The sequence below is a fragment of the Myxocyprinus asiaticus genome, chromosome 12, assembly GCF_019703515.2.
Source record: "Myxocyprinus asiaticus isolate MX2 ecotype Aquarium Trade chromosome 12, UBuf_Myxa_2, whole genome shotgun sequence".
Lineage (NCBI taxonomy): Eukaryota > Metazoa > Chordata > Actinopteri > Cypriniformes > Catostomidae > Myxocyprinus > Myxocyprinus asiaticus.
This window is the reverse complement of record NC_059355.1, coordinates 42,434,911-42,454,857: the sequence shown is the minus strand read 5'-3', so window position 1 is coordinate 42,454,857 and position 19,947 is coordinate 42,434,911. Positions and strand designations below refer to the sequence as shown.

The window sequence follows — 19,947 nt, the reverse complement described above, 5'->3', positions numbered from 1 at the left end:
GTGAGTGAGTGAGTGGAAGAGATGCCTCAGACCGAGCTCCTTGCTCAGACCTCTGCATAAACTCCATTTGTGTCAAAAAAGTACCGTGGTCTATGTATGAATATCTATGCAGAGGAGGCTCACGTGAGAAGCAGTTTGAACTCAAACCTCGTCAACGAACAAACCTCAAGCTGGCCGGAAGCGAACATTTTGTAAAAAAAAGTTTTAAATATTGATCTACAGTATTTCTTACACCTAGCGTTTTGCTTCAGAAGACATTAATTAGACCACTGGAATTGTATGGGTTATTTTTATGATGGCTATATGTACTTTTTGGGGCTTCAAAAAGTTGGCACCCCTTCACTTGCATTTTATGGGCCTATAGAACTGAAATATCCTTCTAAAAATTTATCTATTTTTTATTCAATTTTAATTATTTTTTTAAAAGTCTTTTTGCTGTTTTTGTATTGTTGTGTACTGGAAGCTCCTGTCATGAAGACAAATTCCTTGTATGTGTAAGCATACTTGGCAATAAAGCTCATTCTGATTCTGATTCTGATCAATTACACACCTAATGCATGGCTTTGCTCTTCTTTTTGTTGCATTAGTGCTAAAAGGTTTCCTTTTATTGTAAGCGGAAAAGAAAGAAATATACGCAACAAAAGGTACATTCTTCCGATTAAAATCACTTGAGCTCACATTTACAACTTCCAACCTTGTAAGTATGAACTTCCCAGGAGGACTTGAATGCAGAATTAACGTAATTACATTCTTAGCTTGTCCTATTTACTTGAAATCACATGCATTAGCTGTACCAGCCTGAAAACTAGCATTTGTGTGTGTGTGTGTGTGTGTGTGTGTGTGTGTGTGTGTGTGTGTGTGTGTGTGTGTGTGTGTGTGTGTGTGAATGTGTGTTTGTACATGTGTATAATACATTGTGGGGACCAAATGTCTCCACAAGGATAGTAAAACCTGAGATCACCTACATTGTGAGGCCCAGCCAGCGGTCCCCACGAGGGAAATGGCTTATTAAACATAATAAATGATTTTTTTTTTAAATGTAAAAATGCAAAAAGGTTTCTGTGAGGTTAGGTTTAGGGGCATGGTTAGGGAATAGAAATTATTGACTCAAATTGCCTTAAGGATTTGTTGATGGTCAATTTCATATTTCCCAAAAATATCAATGTAAAATGTCTCACTAAAATATTGTTTCTTGGTATGAGAAGAATATCGATACACTAGGTAAAATATTTTTAAAAAATTACAATACAATTTGTTTTCCACAACCCTGCAAAAAATGTGAAAAGATTGTAAAAGCTGGTAAAAGATTGTGAAAGCTATTTAAACTTCCCAGGTTAATTCTGTATTCTTAGCCCTTTCGCTATGAGTTGCTTCGCATTAAGATGTGCAAAAATCTCTTATCCTACCAAGGAGTCAGTTTTGCCTCCGAAGGTGTCCTTTATCAAAAGTGATGTTCATCCTCTCCTGACAGCGGTCAGAATGTATCGGTTTTCCTGGTAGGGACCTTAAAAACACTTGTCATTACATTTCTCTGCCTCTAGCTTGTGGTTAGAATCAAATAGATCTGGTTTCACTGGAAGGAGTTTTCAGCAAATCATCCCTGTCCTTATAAGAACCTGGTGCTTGGTATCTTAGGGACAGCTTAATGAAATTGATATATTGGATTTGCTGCGATGATTGATACACTATACCAAAATGTTAACCTCGTCACCAAATCTGTTTTATGACAGGTACTTAAAGAAGAACTTATTACACCTCTCTCATCGCATGCAATTATAAAATGAGCCTTTGGATGTGAGCCATTATAATTGCCAGCACTAAGAGACTCCAAAGTGGCAGTTAAAAACAAACTTAAAGCAAGAGTTTGTCAGCGATAACCTTGAGGTTTACAAAACATTGGATAACCATTTTGTTATGAAACCACCAATGTGACTGGTTAAAGAAAAGTCTTTAATTGAAGGATGTGACTGAAGGTTGCTGGTTTGAATAAAATCATCTACTGACCATTTTGACTGGCCAACATGATCACACAGGAAGTCGGTTTGCTTGACGGGCAGCACATTGCTTCAGCGGCGTGAGACCCGGGTTTGTATCCATGTTCAAACCAGGAAGTAATCGTGTTCGCTTAATCAGACGAGTGTGATTCGGAGGTTGCACTTTTCCCCTAACATTTAATTTTTACTCCACTAATGGTTAGGTTTAGGTTTGGTTGGGGGGTGAAGTCCATAAAATATGCATTCCTCTTCACTGTATTACATCCTGTACAGCTGAAAGGAACTCATTTCACAACTAGCTTTTGGTGACCTCTCCTGGGGCCAGTTGCATCAGCAATACGTAAGTTACAACTTAGCCTAGTTGCGGCGTAAATGGGCACTAAGTCACAATTTATGCACTTCTAAATATTTAATCGTTGCACCATTAAACTTTGGTAGGACGTAACCCTACATATAAACTAAATATTTATGGAAGCGCCCGACTAGGAGTAACGGATGGAATAAAAAAGCAGACTCATTTAATGACATCAGTGAGCTCATGTTTTGGTTGACAAGCTTCAGTCCTTTCGATGTATATGATGATGTTGGCGATTACACTCGTTTACATTTACAGGGGAAAACATTATGTAAAACAACTTACAGTGTGATTCAACCGATCTAATGGTGCACTTTCCTGTGTACGGTGTCAAATCTGAGCATATACAATATTAATAAGATATTAAAATAAATAAATGTCTATTTTTCCAGCCTGTTGTATAAGTCATTATTTATTTATTGCTCGTTATTCATTTTAGATACAGTTATTGAATATTGTTATTTACATAGGCTTAATACACCATTAATGAAATCTTGTTTTATTACGCATCGTATTTCAATGGAGATATAATTTATTACAGCTGACATTTATGTGAGCAAACAAGGTTTGAATAAAATTCACGGCTGTTTAACACTTCTGTTTAACACAAATTTCAAGGCTACTTATTGGATAAATACAGGTAAATGTCATATTATGCAACTTCGGAGAGCTTACGGCCTACTAGTTAAGTCTTGCCTTAAGAACAGGTGGTGCAACCAAATTAATGGGGGGCAGTGGTAGCTCAGCGGTTAAGGTTCTGGGTTACTGATCAGAAGGTCAGGAGTTCAAGCTCCAGCACTGCCAAGATGCCACTGTTGGGCCCTTGAGCAAGGCCCTTGACCCTATCTGCTCCAGGGGCACTGTATCATGGCTGACCCTGCACTCTGACCCCAGCCTAGCTGGGATATGTGAAAAAGAAGAATTTCACTGTATATGTGCAAATGTATAATGTGTGATAAATAAAAGAAAATTAATTAATTAATAATTAAGCACTGACTTAGTTACAAACTAACTAGTTACTAAACACTTAGAGTGAACTTTACATCCCAACTTAAGTGAGACCTTAGACCTTACAGCTGGTGCAACCCTACCCTGGACATAAATGGAGCTCTCATGTGCCTATATGCCCTACAGCATTTACTGCTTTGGCCACTGGGGGCAGTGTTTTAAATTTTTGTAAGTATATACCAATTTTTCCTAAACAAAAGTCGACTTGTTCTTTCTGATTTCAGGCTGGTTTGGCTTGAGAAACTGGACTGACATCTGCTGTTGTCATTTTTTTATTCATTCTTGACTTATTGTTTGATGTTGTAAATGAGCCACAAGGTACAATTTAGATGATAAATCTTCCATGTTATTGCAGAACATAGCAGACTTAATATAACTTAATTTCAACACCTGTTACATTTACATAACACCCTGTGACACTAAGCAATATAGATAGATAGATAGATAGATAGATAGATAGATAGATAGATAGATATGTGTATTGTTTACATTCAATTCATTGGAACAATTTACGTAAGAATGGATTAATTTAAACACAAATTTGTTCTGCTCGGGTTTCATGAATAAGGCCCTTAGAATCTATATACATGTACAGAATAACTTATTAGAGAAATTCTAGATTACATTAGTACTGTAATTACAGCTGAATTGCACTACACACTTGTTGATGCCCAATTCATGAGCATAACAGTCCTAAAGTGCTCTATACATCAAGCATTATGTGTGGCTCCATTATGTGATTATATTTTATATTTTATTTTGATGTCACTTAGTTAAGTACAAATACATCTTTATCTCACATCTTAAGCTACCATATGAAATTAACATTTTATCTCACCCAAGACTCTGTACGCTTTCCTCACCTGCCTGTAGGGGGAGCCATCTCACTGAATGTGGGGACTCTGCCTGGCAGTTACTGGGGCAGTTATGTTTGTGATAAAGGGATATTGCTATTACATTCCTGAGGGATTTATTAGGTTTATGAGACACTGTCTTGGACAATCAGACTGTTAAGCAGAGCTTAGCGAGAGGAGTTCATTTAGACCCTTGGTAAGTTAATTACCAATCTACTGTTGCCCTGGATATTGCTAATAACTGTTGCCCAAGTCATTGTGGAAAATAAGTGTTTTTGACAGCTGGTCAATATCTTAAGCTGCTTTCATATTGCAGGAGTCCAGGAACAATGTCTTTTCTATCAAATTCAGTTTGGAAGTTTTGCAATTTGCCTTCTCAGACTGCAAGTATGCCTGGAACAATATGGAAGTTAATTTTTGAACTTCACAATCTAACAATCATAATATAAGCAAAACTAAAGCAGTTAAATTAACAGATTAATGAATGAATGAGTACAAATGTAGAACTTGTTTGTATATGAAATGGATTTGCACAGTAGGTTTGATTAATTTGATTAATTTAGTTGATTTAGTGACATTCGGTTTGTTTATCTTAACCAACTGTGTGTTGTAGATTTGTTAAGAATGTTTGATTTGCTTGCTCAGGAATGACTCAAGCTGTACTGTTAAGACAAAACATAGTGGTATCTCTTCTTGAGCAGACACCTATGTGCATCTAACCTTTTGCTAATCCCAAAAACATTTTCCACCGCATGTACTGGTACATTCTTATTGGTTTTGTATTGACACTAATATGTGAGGATTTCATTATACAAACTGCTCAAATGTGCTGTATTTTATCATGACCATACTCTGCAGTGCACACTCATTGTTAATTTTATGGGTCATAAATAGGGTGATAGTGTGTGTATTATGCTTTTTTCATTACTTCAATCTGCAATCCATCGAAATACTTCATCATCATATACATTTCAATAGAATTTCATGATTAAATTGTTTTACAATTAAAGTTAACACTGATAAAAGATTAATGAATGCATCTTTTATTTATTTATTATTTTTTTTTTTTTGTAAACTAACACAATTAACTTAATAAATTTTCAGTCCCACAAATCATTAGCTGTCGAGACTGTTGTGAGCAATGTTACAGTTTGAATCTTCAATCTTAGTCCTATTTGATGCATACACAATTGGCTGCGACATTTTGGCTCCGTTTCAAAGACTAGTGAGCTGCCTTGCCGTCTACTGCCTACTTAGGCATCTGTCTAGTTGAGTTAGCCGTTAACATGTTGCTAAGCTAATGCCATGATACTCTAATAAGCATGAAAATATATAGCACATGTAAAATCTTTTGTTGAATGGTAAATTTTTAATAAGAACTTATTTTTATCTACAATTTTTAGTACTCAACCAAATATAAATATATTTGTAATGAACATCGCCCGCCATCTAAATTATTATTATTATTATTATTTATTTATTTATTTATTTATTTTATTTTTTTTATGATTCCATTTCTACCAAGAAATAAGCATCATAGTTACTGAATATTTCCTTGGTTAGCTCTAAAGCTTACTTGAATTTGTGTTAGATCATTAGACTGTCATTATGGTGTCTTGGCAGACAGCCTGAAATCAGTGTCCCTACCAGATACCTTCATACTCAAAATGCTCCCTGCAAAGTCACTGACTGACTGTGCAGTGAGGCAGCAAGGCAGCTGCCTTAAATTTCAGATGCAGCCAATGTACCTACCAGTGCCAGCCAAGAACATGTGTGGCAGGTGACTGGGGTTAACACTAGCAAGCTTTATGGCCTACATGGGCCCATAAAAACTAACCCCTTCTGCATCAGGCATCTGATTTCAAATGTGTTCTGTCAGTGGACCAAAGTCTCGTTTTCAGTCTGTGCCAAGAAAGGAGCAGTGTCCCGGTGGATTCAGGGGCCAAATGTGCAACCATGTATGTTTGATAAACCCAAGATTAACACTATATTAACAAGCCAAACAGTCACTGTGAAACAACTTCAGAAAGATGATCTTATATTACACTCTCACCCAACTTTTTCCATTATTGATATTGCACAAATAAAATATTTATTTCATTAAGCCGTAATGCGAGAGCTTTTTGCAGACATGTCCAGTTTGCGAAAAGGGTTGAAGAGTTGCTATTATTAAGAGAAGGTTTTATCTGAATGTTTTTGTTTGTTTGTTTGTTTGTTTGTTTTAGAGAGATGAATTCTGATTTTAAGTGCACCTCGTAATCAATCTTTCTGAGCAGTTGAGGAAAAGTGCAAAGTCAATCACTTTGTGATTTATTAGAACATCATGATATTTATGGTGGGACGATCATGTTTATACATGGCATGTGACCTATCAAATGACTGTGCAACCTGCTACAAGCCCAAAATGGACAGCCAAGGGAATCCTATAATGTCACACATACAAGGCCATTTTTTATTACTTGAGAAGCATAAATTAAAATCTTAATATATCTTTATTTGATATTCCTTATAGATCAAAAGCAGGGTTAAGACGTGTGAAGGAGTGTTTCAGAGTGACAGTCTAATGTGTGAAACAATTATTTTAAAAAATAATAATAAAATAGCAGTACTGTATATAGACAAATATGTTTTATTTATGATTTAATTCCTGGCCAAGCTGGTCTTCAGTTGGTTTGGCTGGTCAACCAAACTTTTCTGGTTTAAGGTGTTTTCTTTTCTTGCTTTCTTTTCTTTTTTTATTTTTTTTTTGTTGAGAAAATGCATTACTACAAGTGAAAAAAAAAAAAAAACAACAAAAAAAATATTTTAATGTAATCTAAAATATATCTCTTTCACCACAGGACTGGTTAAACCCAGCTTTTTCTTATTATTATTATTACTGTTATTATTACTGTTATTATTATTATTATTATTATTGTTATTATTATTATTATTATTATTATTATTATTATTCATAAACAAAAGAAAGCACGGTTTTTCAAAAACTACTGTTTAGCTTTCTATCATGTTGTAAATATGAGGGCAAAGGTTTTAAAAAAATAAAACACTTATCAGAACATACTGGCATACTGCCCACCATAACTCTCTATAATGAAATTTCTACATTGAGTTGCACAAAGTCTCATTTGCTTTCTGACTTGCATTTTAGAGGATGCACTCAGCAAATACAGAGATAACTAAAAACATGCCAGCATTGCATGACACAGTGATATATGTTGATCTCCATACTATGAGCCAAAATATGAGTGACACCTGCTGACTTCTGTCATAGGGGAAAACAAAAATGATAACAGTCATGTAGGGTGCCTCTTTAACTCAATGTCACTTTTTTACCTGCCTCACAACTTTGTTTGAAAATGTATCACATCACCATGAATAGTTTACATTCCTGTTATAAAGACCGCTAAAAGAACATACCATACATGCAATCCGATTCCCAATTCCTGGTTTCCATGGGACCAGAACGCATGCCTCTGAAGTTGGTAGCACGCTATCAGCAGAGGCAATCCTAGGGACTCTGGGGGCCCTAGGCAAAAACAAAAAAAAAAGCAGGCCCTTATTAAGTCATGCTGAGATTGGTCCTTGGGAGAGAATTTGGACCCTGCTCAAGAGACAGATGATATTTCAATGAATCATCAGCACAGCAGGGGTTCATAACTATGAAAGGTGCAAGAAAAATATTGTCATCAGCTGTGATACTTTAAATTGATGCTGAGACCTTAGTGATCAAGTGGTCTGGAGAGACTCTTGAAATGCGAAGGTTTAAAGGTGAATGATTTATAGACTGAGAACATTTGATTAGTGGAGGTACAGAGGGCATGTTTTGTGGTTACGGTATTAAGATTAGCCCCATTGTTTACCTGCTTGATGAACATGGGCAAGTTTGAGAGGCATAAAATCACTCGGAAAGCCTACAGAAAACACTTTGCATTTTAAATAGATTTGCAAAAGCACTTGCTGTACCCATTCAAAGGTTTTTGAGGCAAGTGGATTTTAAAGGTGACTTCCAAAAAAAAAAAAAAAAAAAAAAAACAAGAAAGAAAGAAAGAAAGTGTTGGTTTAAATGGTGTGGCAGAAATCACACATTCACAAAATTTGGTCAGTCCAATCGAGTTGCACTTTCTACAAATCATGCAATGAAACGTAAAGTGCCTCATCATCAACTGCCCACCATCATGTAGCTGAAATCATCTGAAGTTATCATTATCAAAGTGTCAAAGTTGCTCTATTCCATACATAGAAAAAGCATGGTGATCAAGTTCAGATGCAATTTTGCTTAGTTTACCAAAAAATTTTCCATTTCGGTTAACGAAAATGTTTACATTTTAAATCTAACTGAAGTTTATCAAATCATAAGGTTTGTTTCAAAAAGGAGCAAAACCCTTTTATCTTATTGCTTCCAGAGTGCAACATGCCATGCTTTACAATATTTCCAGTAACCACAAATGCTCTTGACAGATGGCTTCGAGAAAAGATTTCTATCAACCTCTATGATGACTCCGTCCAAACAATTTCTACAGTGATGCGGCACTATTATCCTGCAAAGCAGTTTCTGGTGTGACAGTGGCAGTGTTAAAAAAATTACAGGACATACTTTCGATGTGCAGACCAATTTATTTTCCTTGTCACCAGGCAGATACCTATCCATCAATGGTCAGTATGAGTGTGGTGGTTATTTGGAAATGCAAATGTAAAACACAATTAACCATCTGTCATAGGAAATGGTTTACTTGCTTGGAAAATTAACAAAGGTCTAAACCATTTACTGCAACACTTTAGATAGATGACCCAAAAAGTAGTACCACCAGCCTTGAGAAGTTGGTGACCCTTACAGGTTAAATGTAGTGTATTGACGATCACAATTAAAATGAAAGAAATAAAAAAATAAAGAGCACTGTTGTCTCATCAGACCGCAACGGGGCAAGGTAATTTACAAATTGAATTTACGGTAACAATTTACAGTAAGGTTCCCTTTATAACATTAGTTAATATGAATTAACAATGAACTAAACTTTTACAGCATTTGTCAATCTTGGTTAATGTTAATTTCAACATTACTAGTACATTTTTTAAAACAAAATTTTTATTTGTTAACATTAGTTAATCTGAACTAACATGAACTAACAATTAACAATTGTATTTTTATAAACTAGCATTAACTAAGATAAATAAATGCTGTAAAAAATATATTGTTCATTATTTATTCATAATACTTATTGCATTAACTAATGTTAATGCATGGAACGTTATTGTAAAGTGTACTTAATAATAATAAAACCAGTCCCTGAATACAGCTGTTGTGTACTAAATGATTACTAACCAGCTTGGGAGGGTTACTTTTGAAATGTATTCCACTACAGATTACAGAATACATGCTGTAAAATGTAATTTGTAACATTCCGTTAGATTACTCAAGGTCAGTAACGTATTCTAAATACTTTGGATTACTTCTTCAGCACTGGTATATTATTTCACTTGTTGTGACTATAAAAACTCTGCCAGTACAGTAAGACAAAATACACATGTTAAAAATACATTCTCTGAAAAACCTAAATATCTTATGCAGTGTTGCTTCTAAAACAAGATCAATCGTATGTATCTTGTTTTAAGGATTTTTAGATATTTTTACAGGAGAACAATAAAAAAATTATTATCAAGAATATGATTTTTGCCCTAATATCAAAGGTCATACTAGAAAAAAAGAAATTATGATCCAACGTGAATTTTCTTGATAAAAAAAAAAAATATGATCGTGCCTGGTAACATGTGCATGTAAATTGGCTAGAAATAGCATTTTAGCTTAGCGTAAAGCTGACAATTTACACAAGGTTTATTTCTATTTCTTCTGCTCCAAACTTACTTCAAACTTACTTCTCGGTCTGCTCGTATGAATGTAACACATCATCTGTTCAAATGCACTTTGGATCGCATCATTTATATGTATAAATGTTTTCCATCTGAAAGGACTAAATATTAAATGAAACAAATGACAATAAAATGCAAAGTAATCTCTTCAGTAATCAAAATACTTTTTGAATGTAACTGTATTATAATTACCAATGTTTTAAATTGTAACTGTAGTGGAATACAGTTACTTATATTTTGTATTTTAAATACGTAATCCCGTTACATGTATTCCGTTACTCCCCAACCCTGTTACTAACAAAACAATATTTATAATGGTGGATGTAATATGACCAGCTTGGTGGAGTTTTCTTTATGTTTACAGATATATTTTGTAACATTCAAACATGTAAAATCTCAGAGCGTATTAATATTTTGTCATTGTGTCATTAGTGGGCATTAAAAAGAAATAAAAAATACCTGGAGTGATGATAATGCAGTTTGTGGAGGAACTCCCAGAGGGAAAGAGTCACCCTAATTTCACCTGCAAACCTATTGCTCTCACCATTCTTTTTTCTTTGTTCTTGCATAGGTTTTACATTAGATTATACTATATATTGGTACAATATCTGTCAGAGTGTTTCTGGGTTATTTATTTATTTTTTCATACAGGTAGACTAGCTGTTTTTAAGGCCATTGCAGTAGGGGATCCAGTCCCAACTGTAACATTGGCCAGAAATAATGGCGATATTTCAGATCCAAAGAGATATCAAACCAAATGTGACCCCAGTTATTGTGAATACACTATAGAGGTGATCTAGGTTTTCAATGTCTGGAGATATTCTAGAAATTATATTCCTAAAAATCTTTTGGTTCTGTTGTCCAGATCCAACATTTCTCTTGATCAAGCAGACACCCATGTTTTGCAACTATTTAATTTGAAAAGGCAATGGTCACTGTTGTCCTGAGTGTCATTGAAGGTAGGAAAATGTGGGCCTTTTTCATTCTTGAAAAAAACAGTGGCCCCAAAAGTATTTGGACACTTAAAAGTCTATGAAATTCTTATGTAGCTATGTATGAATTTAGATTGAATGTATACATTTCTGGATTAGATAACAAAATATCAAATCAAGTCAAATTATGCTTGATCTTTCTCAGACATACCTTTACTTTAACAAGACATTGTGTTAAATGTGTACTTGAAAAGTGCATTGTGTTATCTTTCTTTAAAATAAACTTGGTTCGATATTTTGTCATATAATACCCAAGGCATTCGTACATTTTTAAGCTTTGGTTAAAGAGATAGTTCACCCAAAAAATAAAAAAATATCCCATCATTTACTCACCATCATGCCATCCCACATGTGCATAACTAATGAACACAAACAAAGATTTTTAGAAGAATATTTCAGCTTGTGAATGGTGATCAGACATTTGTAGCTCCAAATATTACATAAAGGTGACAGAAGTAATCCATAAGACTCCAGTGGTTAAATCCATGTCTTCAGAAGCAATATAATAGGTGTGAGTATGAAACAGATAAAAATTTAAGTCCTTTTTTTCCCTCTAAATCTCCACTTTCACATCTGAAAGTCACATGTGGTGCCTGTTTAGAAAGTGGAGATTTAGATTAAAAAAGGATTGTGAATTTAAATATTGTTCTGTTTCTTACCCACACCTATCATATTGCTTCTGAAGATATGGATTTAACCATTGGAGTCATATGGATAACTTTTATGTTTGCTTTATGTGATTTTAGAACTACAAAGGTCTGATCACCATTTGCATTGTAAGGACCTACAGAGATGAGATATTCTTCTAAATATCTTTGTTTGTGCTCTGCAGAAGAAAGAAAGTCATACACATCTGGGATGGCATGAGGTTGAATAAATGATGAGAGCATTTTTCATTTTTGGGTGACCTATCCCTTTAAGCATGGTTAAAGTGTCCAGAATTTTTTGGAGGCCACTGTTGCAATTTATAACTATTTGTTATGTAGAAATTAAAATATTTGAAATATGTGTGTTTCATTTTTTTATTTAGTGGGATACAAGACTGTCCTAAAAAGAAAAGGGTGTTTTGATCTTAAGATGTAAATTTAGCTTTAAAGAGATAGTCATTTCAGGCAATCCTTGTGACTAACTCATTATTATTTTATTATTTTATTCCAAGATATGAACTGCTGAGATATCCAACAGGTAGGGATACATGGTCCCCCAAAGCATTAATAAAGTTTGGTGGTGAAAAATGTAGGAAATAAGTTTTAAAAGTTTGATACACTTTTCAAAGCTTTTCTAAACTATATCCCTTAACCTATAGTTATATTCCTCCTTTAATCAACTGTGAATTGCCTTTCAACCCTGCAGTACATTTTGTCCTAAAACCAAAGCAAAGAAAGATGGTGAAATTGACCCAAAGTTCTGGGAGGGGTGACAAACTTCTGATGGATGTTGAAGAAACTACATGAGATAAAGAGAGAGAGAGAAGTGCAAGCCAAGGTACACTGGAAGGTTAATGGTGGTTTTGATTTGTTTATGGAGTTACATTTGCTGTGTGAAATTATATTATTATGATAGCCTCTCTTGAAAAGAATCTTTCTCCTCACCATTTATCAAAGCATTTCCAACCTCAGACACATTGATGTGAATCCTGATGGCACTGCCTCCTTTGAATTTGATCCGAACCTTCTAGACCCCAGTAGTAGTATTTTAATTTACAAGGTAACTCATGTTTCAAGACAATTTCAGAACAAGTGTATTCTGAAAGGTATAGTTCACCCATACATGAAAATTCTGTCATTTTTTACTCACCACCCTGTCGTTCCAAATTCCTTTTTTTTTCCATTGAACACAAAAGAAGAATTTGGAGCAGTTCTTTTCCATAAGCAACTGTTCATAGTGAACACGACTGTCCAGCTCATACCATTTGGTAACTATGAACTATTGTTGTATGGGAAAAATGCCACATGAAAACCAAAATTCTAATTTTGTGTTCTACTCAACAACAAAAAAATAATAAATAAATAAAAAAAGAGGGGGAGGAAAAAAGAGAGAGACAATTTCCTATTCTCAAGATTTCAATATGGAAATGAAACAACTTGAAACAAGTAGCCAAGAAATATATCTTCACAATCAGGGACCTTCTCCCAGATGATGCTGGCCTTTACCAGTTAGATATAGAGGATGTTAATGTGTTCCAAACTAAATTCAAGAGTGATTAAAGCTCATCTTTATATCTTTCATGACAGAGATTGACAGAAGAATTTAGAGATCACCAAGTAACCATAACCCTTTCTTGTAGTTCCAGTGGTAGATTTTCTGGTAAATTTAAATTATGTTAAAGCCATGGAGAGAGAAGATGGCATTTTTGAGGGTGTCCTCTCCAAACACTCTTCTAAAATCATGTGGGCGGGGAAGAACAATCAATTAGAACAAGGAGAGAAATATTATATCACTTTGTCCAAAGACAAGCTAATCCACAGACTGGTGGTGATGGATTGTATGTAAATGGACAAATGCATCTATGTAGCTGTGGCTGGAATCAAGTCCTGTAACACCTTGCCGGTAGTGGAAGGTATGAATTCAACATTTTCGAAACATTTTTGGATGTAACCATTAACAACAATGATTAAGATCTAACAGAGATTAAGACTGACAATGATTTATAGCTTTTCCAGTATTGACCTGGATATGGTGGTACAAGCAGCTGAACATTTCATCAAGCGTAGACTGCCAACCCTGCTGGACATTTTTTACCAAATGGTGCAGGACAAAGGCAGAGAAAATCATTCAGAATTCCAGTCATTCAGGCAATGTCCTCTTTTCAATGCTGTGGTCAGGTAAACGTAACCACAGCCCAGGGCCGTTTCAGAGCATATGGGGGCCCTATAAGCAAAATCCAAATTGGAGGTCTCCCGCATTGATTTTGCACTATTCTAGATTGTACTGTGTATGTTGTGTGTTTCCTGTATATTGCGTACATTGTGTATTATCTGTATTGTACTTATGTTTATTGTATTGTACAACACAGCATGGAAGCTTGTAAACAAACATATTTCACTGCTCTTCACTGTGCATGCAACAATAAACTTGAATCTTTAACTTGAAGGATGCGTAAGTCAATTGGTTTAAACAGTTTGTTTCAGTGAATTGGTTCGTTCAGATGGTTCATTCCAATGAATTGTTTCAAAAACAGATTCACTAATGAGTCATCATTTCCAAAAGCAGTTTACTTATTCTGTTTTGTAGAGAAGTAAATAATTAGCTCAGTACTATGGTTTATCAATATGTTTTCAATTCAGATATATACATTTGGCCGTTTCAGTTCTATTAGTTGTACTAAGTGTACATTTTTGTCATTCTAAATGAGACCCACATTGTTTTCGTGCCAGATTATATGTCAAGTTATAAAATCTTGTAATTATCTAAAATACAGTATATTGTCCCCTTAAATAATTTCAAAATGTAGTCTAATTTTTACTAGTAACTTGAAAGTGTAGTCAGCTACTTTTTTCAAAAGGGTAGCTTTACTGTGGTTGGACTAGGCTACTACTTTAAATTATAACAACAACAGCAACAACAACAAATGTATTTGAGCAAGTTACAGTTTCAAAATACCTTTCCCAATACTTGTTAAGAAGATACAGTATGGTTGACTTTGTAACAATTTATCGGTTAAAACATGTATACTGTGCAGTGTGCACATTAAGTCTTATTTTATATTCTTGTCTGTTTTTTTATTATATTTTTTTATTATTTATTTATTTTATTTTTTGCCTGTGTCACAATTCAGCTGATAACAATCTAGACCTTAAAGGCAAAAAGAATCACCGGAAAACAACCCAAGCTGAAGGCGCGAGTGATGACGTACCATCTGCTCCTGCCTTCAACTTGGAAATGTAATCCTGCGCTGCAAGAAATCTAATCGGGTCCCGCAGGTTCTGCGGGAGTTTTGTGGGAATGCAGACCTCTAAATGAAGAAAGAATTGTGGCCATCAAGCAACCTAATCACATAGGAAGTCGGCATGTTGTTTCCGAGAGTACCAGTACCCTAGGATTGGCCACATTATGCCGACTTACTAACAATGGCCATCTCCAATCAGACAATTTTGGATCAGCTCCAGTGTGTTTACCCTCCACTGTGGCGCAACCAGAAGCATATTGCATCAGCAGCATGGGAGGCCCAGGTCTGGATCCCGTGTTGAAACCAGGAAGTGACAGCATTCACATCAGTGGCCAGCATTTTTCCATCTAACATAAAATGTTTTCTCCACTGATATTTAGGATTAAGTTTGGGGTTTGGGTTGGGGAATTCATTTATATAATATGCAGTCTTCACTGTATTACAGCCTGTACAGCTTAAAACAACTCTATGGACATTACACTCATTAAATGGGGCATTCGCATTTTGGCAAGCACATATACATTTTAGCTAAAGAAAAGTCAACCTACTGTTTCTGTTTTCACTGTGAGATCAGTCTGCATGAAGACAGCCAGTGTGGAAAAACAGGCAGAAGGTGCAGTGGACAGTGAGGGTTCTGCATCTTCTTCTGGAGATAGTTCAAGAGCAGAGAAAAAGATCAGAAGAGATGCCTCTGGAGATACTGGACTGGCCAGGAGTGCATAATCTTCTCCAGACACTGGAGGAAAAGACAGACAAATGAAGGAGATCCACAAAAAAACTTTTAATAAGGAAACCAAGTTTGCTGAGTGCACTGTATTATAATCTGTTAAATAAAGACACCATTGACATGGCTTTACATTTTAATGCTGTTAATTTTCATTAGCAGCTATCCACATGTTATATTTGTCTATAAAACTAATTTCAAACATTTAAGCATAAGTCTGGACAAAATGATTATGATCATAAGAATGTCCCAATGCTTGGTGTCCCAACTTTTGGCTGGTAGTGAAATTATACATACTGTAAATATATACACATTCAGGTGACTGATTTTGCAGGATTTGCAGGAGAGCAGTGGCGGTTCTAGCTTGTATGTCGCCCTGGGCGAAACCCACTTCAACACGCCCCCAAAGGTACCCACGGGGGTATGTGTGGGTGCCTCGTGCCGCGGAACATGTCGCCCATGTCTAAATCCGCTACTGCAGGAGAGAAAGTTTAAAAAGGTGAAGGTGTGACTACAGTTTCTGATGAAGGCCTTATGGCAGGAGACTTGATTGTTGATAATTGTTGGTGTAAATAAAACTGCATGAGAAACAGTGACTGTTCACTACAAAAGTCTTTCAATTCATCTCTAATCTGTTGGCATTAATTAATATGTGCAAGTAAAGTGCTACCCTTATTTCAGTGCCTTATTCCATGTTAGCCACAGTAAGTCACTCTATGAAAGAAATAAGCAGAACATGATCAGGCTGAGGGTGTTACACCTGGGACATTTGCCCAAGCGGCCACTAGAGGTCACTAGGTGTATTTAAGACTTTTAGTTTGAAGTTCGGTGTACTTCTTGTCTTGTCATGTGATATCCTTTTTCCCTCATGTTCATGTGTCTTGTTCTCTTTGGTTCATTGTCTTGTTAACTTGTTATTAACTGTTCTGTAATTGGTTCCTGTTTAATACTCTTGTTATCTTGTTATTAGTTTAGTCCTGTCATTGGTTGTATTTGTCATGCGTTTCCCTTGTCAGTGTATTTAAGCCCTCTTGTTTACCATAGTCCCTTATTGAGTATTGTTGATTGCAACTCTGTTTCCTTGTCCAGTTTATCTGGTTCTGTGTCAGGTCTAGTCATTTATCATTGTTTGTTTAGGGTTCATGCTTTAGATATCTGCTCTGTAAATAAATCTGCACTTGGGTTCACTCTTCAGCTACTTCATCTCCATCTGTACCTATCTTAAGCCTGCCGGTATGTTACAGAATACGTGACCCAAGATGAACCCAGCAGGGGCACTTATTCACCTAAGAAAAAGGGATTGTTCCATAGAGGACTTTGTGGTGGAATTCTGTGGACTCTGCCACCATGTGAATTTAGAAGTGGTCTTTCCACATAGGACACACACATGAGTCTTCCATAATGCCACCAGAGGGAAAAGATTGGACTCTGCAAAAAATATTCACTTTGCCCTGCTCCTGAGTGGGTTGACCTTCACTGTGGGAGTGGCTGAAGAGGAACTCAGCATTTCTCCTACAGTGGCCACCATGCCGGATTTCCCTGTCATGGCCATTATGATGGGCCAGCGCCTGAAGCCTCATCCATCCCAGAGCTAACGTCCACAGCCGCTGAGACCATTACCACAGCAGTGCCCCCAGCCATCAGGAGGAGGAGAAGGGCTCCTGCTCCCCTGTCACTGCCTGTGCCCACGACCACAGAGTTCATTTCCCTGTCGCTGCCAGCACTCCCGGCCACGGAGGCCATTTCCCAGTCGCTGCCAGCGCTCCTGAACACTGTGGTCCTCGACGAGCCTGTCCAGTTCCACCTCTGGCCCCTCTGCCAGTTCCCTTCCTGGAGCCACCTCTCAAACAGCTGGACCCCCGCTCCCTTCTGAAACCACTACCCTGGTCTCTGGGCTGTCTGCATGATCTGCCCTGGTCCGCTTGGTCTTGTTTTATGTCTGTCTTCGGACTCCCCGTTCACTCTGCCTTGGCCACCTGGACTGTTTTGCCATTTTTCAGTGGATTGTTTGTTCCCGTTTGACTTGGTGTTCATTTTTCCAAATACATTTGATTTACAGACAACGAATAGCTACGGCTGGGAAGAGTTTCCGGTAGGCCGATGGACAGCTTGAAAGGCAGAAAGTGGAGGTTATTTCCCTTTCTCTCATTCTTACTCATCACTTCTTCTGAGACTCTTCATTGTGCTTTCACAAAAGGATGATCAGTGCCACAGAGATCATGCGAGTTAACTGTTTTTATCTCCAGTGAAAGATTCAGCTTGTTGCATCAATCACCACATGCATGGAAATTGAGTCAAACATTGCTGCTGGATAGTAAGTTGATCTTAAACTGTTTTACATGGGTACTATGGACCCCAACAAAGAGTAAATAAGTGCTTGAGCTCAATATAAACTCTGAATTATGGGTTATTTTGTATAAGTGATTTGTATGGACATTTGATTCATTCAAACACTGAGTCATTTTAAGATTATATATATAATTTTTTAATATACTTACAAATTATGAGGACTTTATAAATAAGTGCATTTTTATTTTATTTCAGTTTCTTTTGTATTAATTGATAATGTGTTGATCACTGAAGATATTGTGTTCTAATGTGATTTAAGGGGTATAAAGTAGTTTAAAATAAGACACGTCTAAAAGTTTTAGAAAACTCTTACAGATACGTTTTTCTTGAATGGAGGGACCGCACCAAACTGAATTTTTCATTTGAATCATTTCATAATTAATACTGCAGAGTAAAACCAGTCCGATCATCAAAAGTTGGGCTCCCAGGTATCCTGTCATAAACTGTGAGTACTATAAAGCTACCTTGTTACTAGAGGGTTACAATTGTAACTGTTTCCTTGTCCAGTTTATCAGGTTCTGAGTCAATTCTAGTCGTTTGTTTTGGATTCATGCTTTGGATGTCAGCACTGTAAATCAATCTGCACTTGGGTTCACACTTCAGTTTTTCATCTCCGTCTGTCCCTGTCTTCAGCCTGCCAGTATGTTACATGGGGAGACAGTAAAGCAATTATTCGCAAGAGATTCCACTGACAAGATTAATGGCCCTTACTGGGGAGGGGAAGTGGTTTAGGCAAGTGATTTATAACAAGTATAATTGATCTATCAAGCTGTATTAATTAGCTTCAATTTGGTAACTCTGTGATTAACTAGTAGCAAGCTTGAATACTGCAAACTTGCATATTATGGCATGGTGGTTCTTTTGTTACTTGTGAGCATTGTGACATGGTCACTTAAGTTGTTTATAAGTTGTATAGTGTAGTAAGTGTTGCATAATGTAGTAATAATTCTACACTGTATTTAAGATTTCACGTGCAAGTTTTAAACATTCAAGGGGATAGTTCACTCAAATTAAGATTTTAATTTAATCACCATGTTGTTCAGACTCGTTACTTTCTTCTGTGGACATAAGATGTTAGGCAGAATGTTAAATATCAATGAAATTATTTGTCATTTCACTTGGCTATATTACTAAAGAGTGTGTGGGTGGGTGGGTGGGGGTGTGTGTGTGTGTGTGGGGGGTGTGGGGGGTTCTCTCCACACACATACATAAAAATAAAGTGTGTTCCATAGTCTGAATCGGTGTTGAATCTCAATAGTGCAGATTTTCCAAAATTCGACCCTGACGACTTGTGTACATTCTCAAAATCTGTGGTGGTTAAAGTTGGCTAGAATGCTTCCTTTTCAAATGCTATTCCCATCACAAGATTTACTGGAGATTAACAGATTTAAGGATGGCTCTGAGCTTTTTGGTGGTGGTGGCAGCATAAAAGTAGCAAAGTAACGACACCACAGCCGTCTTCATATAAAAGACTGCTTGCAATCCGACTCAAGGGAAATTAAGATCCATCTTTTAAAAAAAAAAATAATAATAAATAAATAAATAAATACATTTTAGTACTGCAGAGGCCTTTGTAGGCTTATTGTGCTTGGTATGTTTCACTCCATTGTATTCTATATTGAATGTATTCTGAAATAATTATTCATTAGTGTTACTTGTAAATCATACTCCTATTACCACTGAATTAAAACATTAAGTAAAAAATTTAATGATTACAAATTCTCAGTATCATTGTTCATGTGTAAATTATTGTCTGACTCTTCTGAAGCTGCGCATAAAAGGCGTTGTCACATGGCACATGTTATTCAGCGCTGTTCAGGATACACCAATTAAAGTCATTTGTGATTATTGGACAAGGTCTGTTTTAATTGTTCTTTGAAGATTACACATGCGGATTTCCATCTGTATCTTGGGTCC

General features: G+C 36.1%; 1 pseudogene; it reads left to right on the top strand.

The window, feature by feature from the left end:
* The first annotated feature begins 13,152 nt into the window (after positions 1 to 13,152).
* On the top strand, positions 13,153 to 15,680 carry LOC127448808 (immunoglobulin-like and fibronectin type III domain-containing protein 1; annotated as a pseudogene).
* The last annotated feature ends 4,267 nt before the right edge of the window (positions 15,681 to 19,947 follow it).